The 16,297-nt window shown below is 42.2% G+C and overlaps 1 protein-coding gene across 7 annotated transcripts in view; it reads right to left on the minus strand.

Annotated features, from left to right (window-relative positions):
• The window catches only part of IQCK (IQ motif containing K), a 144,870-nt gene that overhangs the window by 114,113 nt on the left and 14,460 nt on the right, over nucleotides 1-16,297 (minus strand). The gene's annotated exons all lie outside the window — the stretch shown is intronic.

Genomic DNA, 16,297 nt, shown 5'->3' on the forward strand with positions numbered 1-16,297 from the left:
TCAGGGCCCGTGTAAAAGGAAGTTTCTGGCAGAGGCTCTGATGGCATGTCTGTCCTGATCCATGTCACGATTCCTGCCTGAAACTGGATTTATTCTTTCTTTCACTGTCAACCTGGACCCATCTCTCCTCTCTCTGGTTTTTCACTTGCTGACATCTGCCTCTCTGAGTCCCTTCTTCAAACACAATTCTTAATAACAAGAGCTACCCCTTACTGAGCTAAATGCTGTACTCACATCATCTCATTCAATCCTCCAACAGCTGTGGGGAGGTGGATACTATGATTATCACCCTCCCATTTAACAGATAAGAAAACTGAGGCTCACAGAGTTTAAGGAATCTCCCCAGGGACCCAGAGGGGGATTCAGGGCCCCTGTCCTGCCAGAGCGTCCACCTTTCTCAGCCTAATCTTCACCACCCAAACCCCATGTGGCCAGATTCAGCCCACGTCTTCCTTACACACTGCCCTCATTTCCAGTCTTCTGTTCCAGGTCTAAGGAACTTTTTTCCAATTTAATTTTGTTCTTATTTTATTGCTACTTTTCACCATAGCTGTGCCAGTCCCTGAGCTAAATGGTTTAAATACATTACCTTATTTAATTCTCATAAATTCCCTATGTGAAGCAATTATTGTTATCATTATTTCCATTTTACAGGGGAGGAAACTGAGGCTTAGGAAGGTTAAGGTTACAAGGTCACAATGCTAGCAAGGTCCAAGGCCACATATCTAGGAGGAGGTAGAGCTGGGCCTTAAATTCAGGTGAGCATGGCCCAAAACTCCATGCTGAGCTTCCCTTAGACAGCCTCCCATGTAATGACAACAGCAGCTACTACTGTAAAAATCTGGATGGTTCCAGGACTTCAGAACCAGGGTCAGCAAATGTTTTCTGAAAGGGTCAGATAGTAAATATTTTAGGCTTGTGTCCCAGCTCTTCAGCTTTGCCACTATAGTACGAAAGTGGCCACAAACAATATGGAAAGCAATGGGTGTGACTGTGTTCCAGTAAAACTTCACTTACAAAAACAGATGGCGGACGCCAAGGGCCAGAGTGTGCAGCCCTGTGCTTCAAAACATTATCAGTAACAGATAGATACTCTTTCAAGCGGAAGCATGGAAAAATCCATAGTTCTTGGTTTCTGACACAGAGGTTTGACTTCAAGAAAGCTGTTTCACCTCTTCTTTCTATTTTCTGGATAACCCTTTATTCTAAGGGATTAACAGTTTAAACATCCTTTAGGTCTAAGACTAGTTTATGACTTGAGTTTTCTCTTCCTAAAAAGTAGCAGGAGAAATGCAGCTCTCTATACAACCAAGAAGTTCAATGACTTATTTTAAGATATGTTCTTGTAAAAAACCAATCAATTGAATCTTATTTTCCTTCGTTTTAAAAAATGGCTTCTATCCGTTAGACATAAATTCTCAAGAGAAATCTGGGATACTTGCTGACTGTCTTCCTTCCTTCCTTCCTTCCTTCCTTCCTTCCTTCCTACTTTCTTTCCTTCCATCCTTCCTTCTCACTAACTGTGATGCTAGCATCTCTTTAACACTTGGCAGTCTCTTCATATTGCATTGTCAGGTTCTGAGCTCACCATAATTTCTGAGAGTTATGTTTAGATTTTTACAAATAAATATCATTTCTTTAAGGCACTAGTATTTTAAGGATGAGGAAAGTCCATCCTTGGCCATGTGTAATATCCAGAAAGTAGTAACAAGGATACCACCTTCCATTCATTCAAGCAACAGTTGGTCACCCAGAAGGGGCCATGGGGGAATGACATTCCTTTCACAGACTGGCTATTTTCCAAGATAATGTTAATAGTGTCAACAACAGTTACATGTAATGAATGCCTTCCAAGTGTCAGGCACTCTTTTAAATTTTACTTAACTTATTTATCCTCACAACAACTACACATTATTAGGTTCTTATGATTATTCCCACTTTACAGATTAGGAAATAGGGGCACAGAAAGGCTAAATACCTTCCCCCAAAGTCATTTAAGAGTAAATGGAGGGCTTCCCTGGTGGCGCAGTGGTTAAGAATCCGTCTGCCAATGCAGGGGACACGGGTTTGAGCCCTGGTCTGGGAAGATCCCACATGCCACGTGGCAGCTAAGCCCGTGCGCCACTGCTACTGAGACTGCATGCCTAGAGCCCATGCTCCGCAACGAGAAGCCACCACAATGAGAAGCCCACGCACCGCAACGAAGAGTAGCTCCCGCTCGCCGCAACTAGAGAAAGCCCGCGTGCAACAAAGAAGACCCAACACAGCCAAAAATTAAAAAATAAAATAAAATTTTAAAAAAGAGTAAATGAAAACAGAATTTGAACCCGGTTGGACTCCAGAGCTAGCTCCTTCACACATTACCTAATGTAATCCTCAGTCATCCTGTCTGTGGTTTACAAATGAGGAGAGGAGGAAGCTGTAGGCAAGTAACTTCCCTGAAGATACTAGGCTAGAGACAGAAGTCAAACCTGCCACCTGCTGCCAAATCCATTTTATTTCTAATGCAGTGTAAGAGGTAAATTGCAAAAAAGGGCCATTCTCCACCCCTCCCTGTATACATGTCTTCCCACCAAGAGATGGACTCTATTTCTCACTCCTTGAATCTGGGCTGGCCTCATGCCTTGCTTTGGCCAATGTGACACAGCAAAAGTGACACTGTACCAGTTCCAAGCCTCAGGTTCAAGAGCCTTGAGGACTTCTACTTAAATTCTTGCAACCCTGTCCAACTGTCATGTGAGCAATCCAGGGTTAAACTGATGGAGGATGAGAGACCAAGTGGAACAGAGATGATCCATCCCAACTGACGCCATCTTAGACCAGCCAGCACCCAGCCTACCTGGTAGCTGACCACAAACACATGAACAAACCCAGCCAAGGCCAGAAGAACCTCCCAGCTGAGCCCAGTCCAAATTGCTGACTTGCAGAACAGTGAGCTAAATAAATTGTTGTTTTAAGACACTAGCTTTTGAGGTAGTTTGTCATGTAGCAAAAAGTTAACTGATGCCAGAGTATAAAAAATGAAACGCAATTTATGGCCAAATGGTAACATTCTCCCTATCAAGTGGCCAGTCAAGACTGCTACCATAGCCACCCGGCACAGAACCATGCCCCTGAAGGCAAGAGAACAAAGCTTTAGAGTAGAGCAGGAAAATCCTATCACAGAGCCACTGCCTTTATTTTGTAGGACAACCATGGGGTTATCCTCAAGTCAGAGCCTGCTGGCTTTCTTTTTAAAGCCTTGTCTTTTGAGGATGACTTTGATTTTTAGAAACAAAAGCAACTCCCAGCCAAGTTTAGAGAATGAAGTGATCAATGTTGCTTTTGTTAAAAAGAAGAAAGAAAAGAAGCATGACTATACAGCTATAATAAGACTTTCTTGCACGGTTTACAAACTGGATCTGACAGCAATTCCAAGAGTTGCAAAGGGAAGGCTTTTCAGCACTAGCAGCTTTATTGACATAGTAGAACTGGGTGCCAGGCTCCAAAGCCTGACTCCTGCTTCAAACCCAGGCTCTTCCTCTTAGGAGCCATGTGAACTTCTCAGTCTCAGGTTTCCTCAGCAACAAAATGAGACAGTAAAATCACCCATTCAAAGTGTTACTGTGATGATTAAATGAGACCACAATGTGAAATAAGGCCTGGCATTTAGGAAGTACTCTTGATTGCCATTAATCACCATTGATTAATCACACAGACGGTAACTGCTTGGTAACGATAGGTCATTATGAAACAGCCCTTAACTTTGAGCCATATTTCCTATTTAGGTGCTAGATTCCAAAATGAAAAACTGAGATCTGCTGTCTGAACCCATTTAAATATCATGACATTCAATCAAATGTAATAAGGTCAGGTTAAAAACTTGGTTTCCTCCACTCTTTAGGTATCTACCCAAGAGAAATGAAAACATGCTCACAAAGACTTGTAATCAAATGTTCACAGCAGCTTTATTCATAATAGCCAAAAACTGGAAGCAACCCCAAAACAAAGTCCATGCAATGAAAACATTATTCAGCAATAAAAATGAATTAAGTACTGCTACCTGCTACAACATAAATGAACGTCAGAAACACTGTACTAAGTGAAATAAACCAGATGCAAAAGACTATATTGTGTGTGATTCTATTCCCATGAAATGTCCAGAAAAGGTAAATCTATAGAGATAAAAAAATAGATCAGTGGTTGCCCGGGGGCAGGAGTAGGAATGAGAAGTAACATCAAATGATCACTAGAGATATTTTGTGATGATGGGAATGTTCTAAAATTAGGTTGTGCTGCACAACTCTAAGTTTGCTCCACTTAAAAAGAGTGGATTTTTAAAAATCATTTTTTAAAAGTGTGGCAAAATATACACAACATAAAATTTACCGTCCTAACCATTTTTTAGTGTGCAATTCAGTAGTGTTAAGTACCTTCACATTGTTGTGTAACCAATCTCCAGAATTCTTTTCATCTTGCAAAACAAATTCCACACCCATTAAACAACAACTTCCCATGCCCCCCTCCCCCAGGCCCTGGAAACCAGCATTCCACTTTCTGTCCCTATGAATTTGACTACTCCAGGTGTCTCATATAAGCAGAATCATACAATATTTGTCTTTTTTGGTGACTGGCTTATTTCACTCAGCATAATGTCCTCAAGTTTCATCCATGTGGTAACATATGACAGAATTTCCTTCCCATTTAAGGCTGAATAATATTACATTGTATGGATATACCATATTTTGTTTATCTATTCATCTATGATGGACACTTCTGTAAATAGTGGATTTTATGGTATGTAAATTGTACTTCAATAAAGCTGTTCAAAAAAAAGTTTTATTTATACATCCTCCTGTCAAAGGACCTTATGGTCATTTCCATTTCAAACAATACTGCATTTAATGTCCTTCTTCAGAGCTCTTTGTGTACAACTATTGAGAGTTTTTGCAGCAGCGTACAACCTTAGAAGAGACATGTCTAGTCAAATAGTATGTTTATTTTCTATTTTACTAGAAAGTTCTGCTAACTTTTTCTCCAGAAGGGTGGTACCAATTATGTACTGGTACATGAAAGTTCTCTTTTCCACAGCTTCATCCATTTCTTATATTGTGAAACATTTATATTTTTGCTAATCTGTGAGACATGATACCACTATGGTTTTATTTTTATTTCCTTCAACATTAGCGAGACTGAGCATCTTTTGATTTGCTCTTGGCTCTCTGGGTCTCCCCTTTTGTGAACTTCCTGATCCTATCCTTTGTTTGTTTTTCTATTTCATAGTTCTATTGTGTTGTTCTCTTTTTTCTTATTGATTTATAGGAATTCCTTACAGGCTGGATACTAACCTGTTGTCTATGTTGCAAGTAAGCAGAACAGATTAATAGATAAGAGTCAAGTCAATAAAAGGCAGAGATCAATAGGAGATAGAAAATGGAGAGCCTGAGATCAGGACCACTGCGATATTCATTGTTGTTATTCTCCGTGTGCTTCCCACAGGGCCTAAGAATAATCGTAACAGTATCAAGTTATTTATTGAGCACTTGCTATGTGCCAGGTATTACCCCCATGATCTAGCTTGATGCTCAGAACAAGCTGGTGAAGTAGACATTATGGTCCCTCTTTCACACATGAAAAACTGAGACTCGGTGATAGGAGGTTATTCAAGTAAGTAGCCCAACTGAGATTCCAACCCAGCTTTATCGATTCTAATACCTTCTCTTAAAATTTTTTAAAAATTTTATCAAATAATACCTATGCATAAAGGATCAAATAATATTAAAACAGCCCTTGCTCTTTTTTTTTTTTTTTTGGCTGCGTTGGGTCTTCGTTGCTGCATGCGGGCTTTCTCTTGTTGCAGCGAGTAGGGGCTACTCTTTGTTGCGGTGTGCGGGCTTCTCATTGCAGTGGCTTCTCTTGTTGCAGAGCATGGGCTCTAGGTACACGGGCTTCAGTAGTTGTGGCACGCAGGCTCACTAGTCGTGGCGCACGGGCTTACTTGCTCCATGGCATGTGGGATCTTCCCAGACCAGGGCTCAAACTCGTGTCCCCTGCATTGGCAGGTGGATTCTTAACCACTGCGCCACCAGGGAAGCCCAACCCTTGCTGTTAACTACCACGTTATACTTCCTTACATAATCAGAGTCCAAAAATATTTGCTGAATGGATGAATCAAAAATCATTACCGAAGACACATATCAACAAGATTTAGCAGCTGAATCCAGGAAGCATGGTGGGGAAAGGTTTCTTATCTGAGGCAGACCGAAGACAGAGGAGGATACTCACAACTAGAGTCCCCAAGTGCATAAAGAAATATAAGCAATAATTTTCAATGAAGTGTCATTTAGAATACCAAGAAATCAGAAAATTATATGCCCAACAACAGGCAATAGGTTCAATGCATCAAGGTGCAGCCCTACTATGAAAGTCCACAGAGTTGTTATATGTGGCATTAAGGAAAGATGTTCCTGATATATTGCTAAGTAGAAAGTGCAAGTTACAAACAGTGAGTATAATGTTAAAAAAAATACATTAGTATGTACTAAATATAGAAGTATGAGTATATGTGAATTTTAAAAAGCCTACCAAGATATTTAACATTAACAGGGCTAGAATTATGACGGATGTGGGGTTTTTGGTTGTTTGACTTTGTTTTTCTTATTGGTAGTTTCTAATTTTTCTATACAAAGCAAGTATTACTTGTATAATAATCATTCCATTCTTACCTCTTTTTTAAAATGGGCAAAGGTCAAGAGTCCTTTAAAGGAGTGGGGTTTAAAAGCAAGAGATCTCAAGAACAGATTCCAGATCCAAAGGGCAGGTGAGGCAGGCTCAGGGTCTGGATCCAGACTGAGCTAACGCAGTTCAGTCTGGGTGGGAGGGCAGGAGCCAGCAGGGGCCAGCAAGGGCACTGCAAACAGCCTGCAGGGGCAGGGGTGGGCTGCAGCCTCCATCATTTGGGTCAAGAGTTGATTTCCTGGAGTGGTTAAGGGCTGAGCCTTAAAGTCAGAAGGACAGGTTGGCATCCTGGCTCTGCCTCTAACTAGCTCAGCAACCTGTGTGTGCAAGTAAAGTTGTTCATTCTTTCTAGTCTGCAGTTTCCACATTTAAAGAATGATAAGAACACCACCTATAGCACAAGGCTGATCTTGAAAATCAGTGAGACCTTGTAAACAAATGTTGAGCATCACAGAACCTGGCATAAAGGAGACACCTCATAAATGGTAGTAGTTATGTTCCTAAGGATGTGGTCTGGTGGCAGGGGGGATCAGTATGTCCTGATGGGCAGGGTGGACAGTCAGCAAATAGTGAAGAAATGCAGACCAGGAACTCATAGGAGAACTTAAGAGTACAAACCAGAGATCACCAGTTGGTGAGATCTAGCTTACAAATGTGCTCTGTTTGGCACGCTGTGTTTAATCTTTTTGAAAATTAACTGTTGGTCTTCCCTGGTGGCACAGTGGTTAAGAATCTGCCTGCCAGCAACTAAGCCCACACGCCACAACTACTGAGCCTGCGTGCCAAGCATGGGTTCTAGGCACACGGGCTTCAGCAGTTGTGGCACATGGGCTCAGTAGTTGTGGCTCACGGGCTCTAGAGCGCAGGCTCAGTAGTTGTGGCACATGCTCTGCAGCATGTGGGATCTTCCCAGATCAGGGATCGAACACGTGTCCCCTGCATTGATAGGCGGATTCTTAACCACTGCGCCATCAGGGAAGCCCAAAATAAATAAATTTTAAAAAAAAGAAAGAAAGAAAATTAACTGTCAAAAGTATTTTAAAAATTAATCAGGACAGTTCATGGTAAAATATGAATTGGGGGCTTCTATTGAAAACTCAGGAGGTATGGCCACACTGAGCCCATGTTCTGCATGGTGACGATCAGTAGGAAATGAGAAACGTAGCAGCTGCCCCTGTAGTGCGTGAGCTTCTGTGGTGGCCACAAGGCCCAACCACTCCCTGGTGTCTCTTTATTGTTATTCCATGCCTGTTTCATTAGCTACTTGGCCCTGCAGCCCTTTGAATGTTTCTCCCTTAAAATAAACAGTGCTGATGTCCTGGGTGCAGTAGGTTGAATAACTACCCCACAAAGATGTCCAGGTCCTAATCCCCAAAAGCTGTGAATGTTACCTTACACAGCAAAAGAACTTTGCAGATGTGATTAAATTAAGGATCATGAGATGGGAAGCTTATCCAGGTGGGACCAATGTAATCACAATAGTTCTTACAAGGGAGGAAGGAGGGTAAGAGTCAGACAAGATGTGATGATGGGAGCAGAGGTCAGAGTGATACTATCGCTGGCTTTGAAGATAGACGAGGGCTATGAGCCTAGGAATGTGCAGCCTCTAGAAATGGAAAAAGGCAAATAGATAGATCCTCCCCTAGGTCCTCCAGAAGGAACACAGTCCTGCAGACCCAATTTAGACTTCTGAACCAGAGATATTCTATGCCCTGCGATTATGAGTCCTGTGTAAAACAAAACAAAGCAAAACAAAACAAAACAAAAACCTGCCTGAAGCCTAAGTATTTTCAAATATCTCACTGGATGTTTATTAGGTAAAAAACTGTTTACAATGATCTGAATCTAAAACTTAGCTCCATTTAATATATAAACACAAAGTCTTTCTGCATGGTTTTAATATACATTGATTTTTCCAGAAGAGCAACTATCATGTATATTAAGAGAAAATTGTACCATGTTTTATTCAGAACCTCAGTTTCTCACCATTTCAGAAAATCATATCACCAAGGACAATATCACTTACAGGATTTGAGTGACTGACATAACACATGTGACTCTGCCTTTTGTAGCTGTTGTGTTCATTGTGAGTCTATGCATAGGTGCAAGCAAGTGACCACCTCATAATACCTTCTAGTGTAGTTTTATTTGAGCTTTGAAAAAGGAAATACATGTTACCTATATTACAAATGATTTTTATTTTCTTTCTCATTTATATTATAGCCCACTATAATATAAATGGCCACTATATACATATATTTGAAATTATTGTATGGATAGATTACGATGATAGTGGCCCCTAATTGATCATGCCTCCTGGGTCCATGCCCCTTAGCAATGTGACTCTGCTACTTCTTCTACATGGAGTCCATTTCTTGCTCACTGTTGAGTTGCTTTGTTGAGTTGCTGGCCTTGTGAGCTGTTTTGAGCAATGCAATGCAATGGAAGTGATGCTGGAGTTCCAGAGCTCCGGCCCTACACTTCTGCCTTCGGCCTTTTGGAAAGCTGCCCTGAAAACAGCAGGCTGTGAAGGAGCTGGTCTGGTCAGCTGGAGGACGAGAGCCAGGCAGAGAGGAGCTGAAGAGCCAAGAGCCAGCACTGAGGCCCCAGACAGGTGACTGAGGGCAGCCTGGACCTCCCGGTGCAGCCTCGACACCAGCTGAAAGCAGCCACATGGGTGAGTCGAGGTGAGACTGACAGAAGAACCGCCAAGTCTCACTGGCAAAAAGAAATAATAAATCATTGTTTCTTTCAGCCATGAAGTTTTCAGGTGGTTTACTGTCAACAATACATCAATCAGGTAACTGATAAATAGGTAGCAGGACTAAGCCTTTCATTTCAGGATAGGTAAGAAGGGCACTATAATATATGATGATAAAGGGAGAGTGGGCCCACCAGGCTTGAGAGCCATCGCTCTGATGAATTCCCATTGCTCTCAAAATAAACCCCACACTCCTCACTGGCCTACACGATACGGCTGCGCAGAGCGACCTTGCCGCCCTCACCTCCCGTCTCGTTCGCTCACTCCGCTCCTGCTCGTTGGCCACCTTTCTGCTTTGTCCCTGGAAGAGGCCACTGAATTTGGCGGTACTGGGTCATTAAGGAAACTTGAAAAGAGTTGAACCAGAGCATTGTTGGTGCCAGAGGGTCACACATTAAAGAGAATGAATGGTAAAAAGTTGGAGATGAGGTGGTTTACACAGTGTGCCAGTGACCATGAAGGAGACAAAGAAAATCACCCAGACAGGGCAGCAAGGTCAAATAGATGGGTTGGAAATTGTTATTTATTTATAACTTCTATTTTTTCTGATTACAAAAATAAGTCATTAGTATTTTAAAATTTTCAAATACTACTGAAATACTGAAATATAATATAGGAGAGCAAAGGCTCCAAAAGTGTCATGTCTCCCCCAACTTACATGTGATTTTTCATTTATTGGCTAACAATTTGGATACTATTATCTACATTCAGGAAACGCCTGCACAATATCTATTATCGGCCCACAGATATGCTTCTACCAGCTACTTGCACAAACTAACCATTTCCAGTCATTACCTTTCACAGAGTATAGCTGTTTAACAACATATAAACCACTGCTAGCACCCAGCTAATTTCACAGCAAAACTAAGAGGCTCATCGACTTTATTTATAGGTGGTCAGTGTAATGCCCTACAGATGCCACTTAAATTTTCTCTATGACCTTTTTACACATAGTTGAAAACAACCTTCTGGGAAAAGATTAAAGAAATCTATTTCACTTGCTGAATTCGTATCATGAAATGAGCAGGGTCTTCATTTACTTCTAAGGCTGACATAACTCATGGAAATTATACATTTATGGTTTAGTCCTCTAATTGTATTCTCTAAAAATTAAGGAATAGAGGAATATCTGGTTATTAAATAATCTGAATTTTATTCTGAGCATTTGAAAGATTTAAATATCTAATGACAAGCAAACTATTTGGTTATGAAATTCATCAGTCTAATTCATAATATCTAAAATGGCATATATACAAAATTGGGTTATTATGAATCGAAATCAAAATCATCAAGCTTGCACACTCTGTCCCAGGCAGAGTCTGTCACACACACATGTGCCATAGACCTCCTCATTCACATAGACACACACACACACACACACACACACACACACACACACCCAGGTGTATGAGTAACTGACCAAATGCTTTATGACCTAGTCATTAGGCGTCGCCTCTCTCTCTGGTTTTCCTTGAGGTGTCCTGGTGCTCACAGGACAATCTAATGAAAGGCTCTGCCCCACGAGGTGTCTGCCCCAGGCCTGCCTAGCATCTTAGTCCTCTTCTCTAGTGCCTCCAGATCATTTCTTTTTTTTCTTTTTTAATATTTATTTATTCATTTGGCTGCGCCAGGTCTTAGTTGTGGCATGTAGGATCTTAAGTTGCATAATGCAGGATCTTGTTCCCTGACCAGGGATCAAACCTGGGTCCCCTGCATTGGGAGTACGGAGTTTTTGCCACTGGACCACCAGGGAAGTCCCCAGATCATCTTTCCTATCCAAATCTAGCCTCTGCTTTTGAAAGCCATTAGACCTGCCGTCAGCATGGTCCAGTGGTCAAATTCCTAGACTCAGGAAACAGGCTGCTCGTTTGACTCTTGGCTCTGCCACTCACTAGTTATGTACTTGGCTTGTTGATTAACCCTGGTGCCGCACGGCCCTCATCTGTAAGACGGCAAGAATAGCACCCACGTCAGAAGACTGTTGGGAGCGTTAAATGAGTTTCCGCAGCTAAAGTGCTTAAAACAGTGTCTGGCACAAAGTACGGGCTCTAAATGTGCTAGAAACTACTATTCTTGAATTCCAGCCTCTTTTTCAACTCTCTGGCTCTCCACTGGCTGTGAGGCTCCTTCAATTTTAGACGATTTGTTCCTTCCTCAGCTCTAGCTCCAGGGGACCCGACAGATCTGGACAGCCTCCCCATGGTCTACCTACCTCCGGAAGTAATAAATCCAGACAGTGCAGGTACAGTTAGTAAATGACCTCTTGCATGTAACAGCTATGTGCTCCTGTAACTTAATTATGATCTTAAAAGTAGGCTCTGACTTTTGCAGAATCATATTTATTTATTCATCCCACAACTATTAGTGGGTCCCTACTATGTTCCAGGTATTGCTGGAACAATATCACAGGACAAAACAGAAAATGAGGAAAGCACGAAAAAATAACTAGAAGTCAGCATTTTAAGGGCAAAATACAAATCAGCAATTATTCTTAAGTGACCTAATACAAATGCCGTTTCAAGATATAATTTGAATGGCCCTAATTAACAATGAATTATGCTGCTGTTCAAGAGCCATTTGGATGCACATTCAATTGTGGGTGACAGATAAGAATGCTCCCGTTATGCAATTTCGGCTGGAGGCTGGTTATCATTCAGTTTAAGCATCTATTCCCAATGACAGGATGTGATGAAGAGCTGAATCAAGAAAATGCAAATCTGTTGTGCAGATCTGGATAAGAGGAGCTCCACTTGGGTCTGACAAATGTTGAGATGGCAATAATGTAATTTTTAAGCCAGCAAAAATAACCCACAAAAGACTACGTGATGTCGGGGGAGGGGGGGAGGTGGGGAGGGAATCAAATTTAATTAAGAAATCCTAAAATCCTGAATCAGGATTGGCATGGAAAGAAGTAATGATAATTCACCCATCTTGCCTATTTGAAGCGTTCAAATACTGAACTTCCAGGTAAAGACTGAAGAGAAGGCGGGGCAGGAAGGTAACATTCAACGGTGCTTGTGAGCACCCTTCAGTGAGTCATCCTCCTGGTAACGAGAGCACCTCTGTCATCCCTTTAGTAGTTGAGGATTACTCACAGATTACATAGGGTCACACTGCAAGGAAGTGGTCACACTAGGTGTCTAGCTGCCTGTAAAGTTTATCAATTCTTGCAAGTTATCAGTTTTAGGAACCCACTTTTTTTACATCCTTTGATCATTCATTATAGCATTGAAAGTCTAATGCTCCATTCAAGCACCTGCAGCATTTGAGGTTTCATCTGTTTTCATTTAGTCCCAGTGGCAGCTCATCCATGGGATGTCAAAGATGAAGTATGAGTTGGCACAAGGATGCCTCATTACTCTCTAATACAAATAGAAATTTCTCTGATTCTTTAAAAGCGTTTTATCATTGCCTGGAGGCTGGAAACTGTTTCTAGCCCCCCTCGTTACAAAATTATTTATGGGCAAAAATTAGACATGCAACCCTCAATGTAAAATCTTAATTACTGTCCTTTTAGCTGATTTTTGTATAAATTAGAAGAATAACAGTTGAATAAATTAGAATAAAGGCTGCACAAGTGAATATAACTGCCTTAAGGTCTAGAAGTGAATGTCTAGCACCAGATCCACGCTCGCTGTTTCTCCATATTCATTCTTCTTTTGGAGGAGCAAAAGAGAACAAAGGGGAAGAAAATAAAAGCTACCTTTATCCTTCAGCTACCGAGGGCTTTGCTACTCATCTGTGGTTTCCTTGAGGACAGGGCCAGACTTGTCCTCTCTGGGTCCCCAGGGCCTGGCCCCATGATCAGCACATAGTAGGGCTTAATAAATGTTTGTTGAAAGGAACTGAACTTGGGTGGCTTAATATGTTTGCAGATATTCTCACACATATCCAAACAAAGGTTATTCCATTGTGCTCATTTATTTCATTGTTTAATCACTGCGTTCCATCCTTTGATCAAGCTAATAAAAGGCAGGGTACACTGAATATACTTTGGCCAACAGCAGGATTAAAAACAAAGACCCCTGAAATATGACTTGCAGAATTGTCTGGTCTCTCTCATTTAGCAGCAGGACCTGAAGCCAGAGAGGCAAGGCCATCTGATACATACAGGGTCAGGCCAAGGGCTCTGCTCTCTGGCCCCCAGCCTCACTACCATTCCATATGGCCACGCCTTGCCCTGTTTAACACCACACAGAGGAGGGGAAGCTCAGTTACAAATGGGGGACAAGAATTAAGTCGTCAGGGGAAGCCAAACAAGCAAATGAAAAATACACAAGAATAGAAGCAGTTTAGATTTTATAACTTAAGGCAAGTAGCAATCTGTTCTCCAGGAAAGAACCACAAATTTAAAAAATTTGTATTTCCTGGAGCTATTCAGAGGACAGCCTCCAAGCCCCATTTTTTGAGAGGGATGAAAGCACAGGCTCTCGGAGCATCTGGACCTTGGCTGAAGACCTGCTCCATTGCTCACTAGCTGAGTGATCTTAGGTAATGCTCGACTTCTCTGAGTTCCAGGGACCTCCTCTGTAAAAAGCGGTTGATGGAAAAGGGGATCTGGCTTAGAGGTTGATTGTAAGGGTGAAATGTGATGATGCGTATAAAGCAATTTGACCAGTGATGACACACAGTAGACAACTAACCAGTGAGATAGCTTCTCTGACCATTAATACGATCACTAACTATTATGATAGCAGCAGTCAAACCACAAGTGAGGGGACCACCATGACCTGGATGGACAGTCAGTACCTGAATTGCTGGCATTCATTTTACCAGCTTTTTCTGTTTATAGCCCCTTCAGCAGAGCAGCTTCTCATGTTAATGAAAATGGGGATCTGATCATTGTGTTTTTTTTCTGGTTCAATCTGGACAGCTGGTCTGTACCAGAATGTCAGGAGAATATAGTAGGATTAAGGTTTCCCAGATTTGAATTCACCAGGCCTGTGTCTCAAAACTAAGAATTTCTGCCAGAGCAATATGAAGAAAACCTTGCAATTCTGCCTCTGTTGGGGTGAGAGGTGTGAAGCCCCCTACCACCACTCCCACCCACCAAAAGCTATGAATAGCGGTTGAAATGCATTTTGAGGAAGGAAGGGTAAGCCGAATGCTGCACTTTTCTTTGCTGAGTGGGCTATGCAGGCTGAGAGCCAGAGCTGAATTGTTCAGGACCCAAAAGGGGTCTGGAGAGGCTGTGTGGGAGGAGGTGCCTGGAGAGGACAGACGTGGTTCTAGAGAGGATTAATGAAGTATTGCTTGATAGATGCCAACAAAGCCCTCTTCCCACCTCTCTATGAAAGTATCAGCAAAATAAACCTTCTTCATGAAGTCCTTGTGTAATCAGATGCTTGGGGGGGAGCTGGGACCAAGTGCTGAATAAGGCCTCTGGGTAGCCAAGGAACAAGAGCAAGCCCACTCAGGTAATGGGTGTAACCCACCCTACCTGGGGAGAACCTGCAGCCCAGTAATACTAATGATCAATAATAAGTTAACAAAATAATAATAATAAGTTAACATTTACTGAGTTCTTCCTACATTCCAGGGACTGCCCTAAGTACTTTGTATGGGCCACCTCATTTCATCAGCATGATAATCCCATTGAAACTGTGCCCCATAGGGTTAACCAAAACTGGTGGCTAACAGAAATTCTTGAGCTTGTCTTGAGCAGATAAGGGAACTGCTTGTTAAAAGCCCCTGTGCTTATAACCTGCTTTCACTGATCAAGGATGCCTTAATTATTTTTGCAAATTGCATATCCTCCAAGCTTCATGTAGCCTAGATAATACATCACAAGACTCCGTAACCGCCTCCTATAGATAACACCTCTGACGTATGGGTTGCTATAGTAACGGTGACTTAAGCTGTTTTTCAGAAACTTGGAGTCAGCTCTTGTCCAGTTCAAGCAGGCTAAAACTGGTTGGGACCACCGACCCTAAAACTGGGCCTACATAGTTGTCCCATGAATGACCTTGTGACGTCAGAGAGCCAAAAACTCCACCCTCAGATCATGCTAGCACCTCTATTTTCTGAACATGTATCCCATGAAGAAAGAAGCATGTAATTCAGATATACTTGTGCAGATCAGTGATCACCTCACCCTTTTCCTGCCTCCAATCACCTTCCCCTGGACCTCTGACGGTATACTCTTCACCCATAAATATCCCAAGCCCCTTGCCTTCGGGAATGTGGACCTGAGACTTGTTCTCCCATCTCCTCACTTGGCTGCCTGGTGAATAAACCCCTTCTCTGCTGCAAACCTCAGTGTCTTAGTATTTGGTTTGCTGTGCATCAGGCAAATGACCCTGGTTCAGTCCCTGGTTCAGTAACACCATGAGCAGGTGCTATGATCATCTTCATTTTACACATAAGGAAAAGATGGTGGCTCAGAAAGACGAGATAACTTGCCCAAGGCTGTACAGCCAGCTGGGGTGGAGGGAGATGTCAAAACCAGGTAACCCTGTATGCCATAAACCAAAGCCCAATTTACTAGTTAATTGCATAATTAATATATAAGGAGGGTTAGGCAGTGGAATTTGCCACCCACTGCTCTCTTACATTGACTAACTCACGAAATATATGGATGTCTTCTTCTCTCACCCCCCTTCATGGCGTCCCTCCAGGGATGAGCCCAAGAGAACAGCCTTCCCAGATAGAAGAAAGCTGGGTTTTGGTCAAGGACATAGTAGTAGAGGTGCTCCCCTGACGTCCAACTGTGCACTCATTTATTGAGGGCCAACTATGTATTCACCAGGGGCTAGGTACTGGGTAGGATATACTAGGCACTGAATAGAGATACAAAAATAAATCAGAGAATCTGTCCTC

Source organism: Globicephala melas, chromosome 15 (assembly GCF_963455315.2).
Source record: "Globicephala melas chromosome 15, mGloMel1.2, whole genome shotgun sequence".
NCBI classification, from domain to species: Eukaryota; Metazoa; Chordata; class Mammalia; order Artiodactyla; family Delphinidae; genus Globicephala; species Globicephala melas.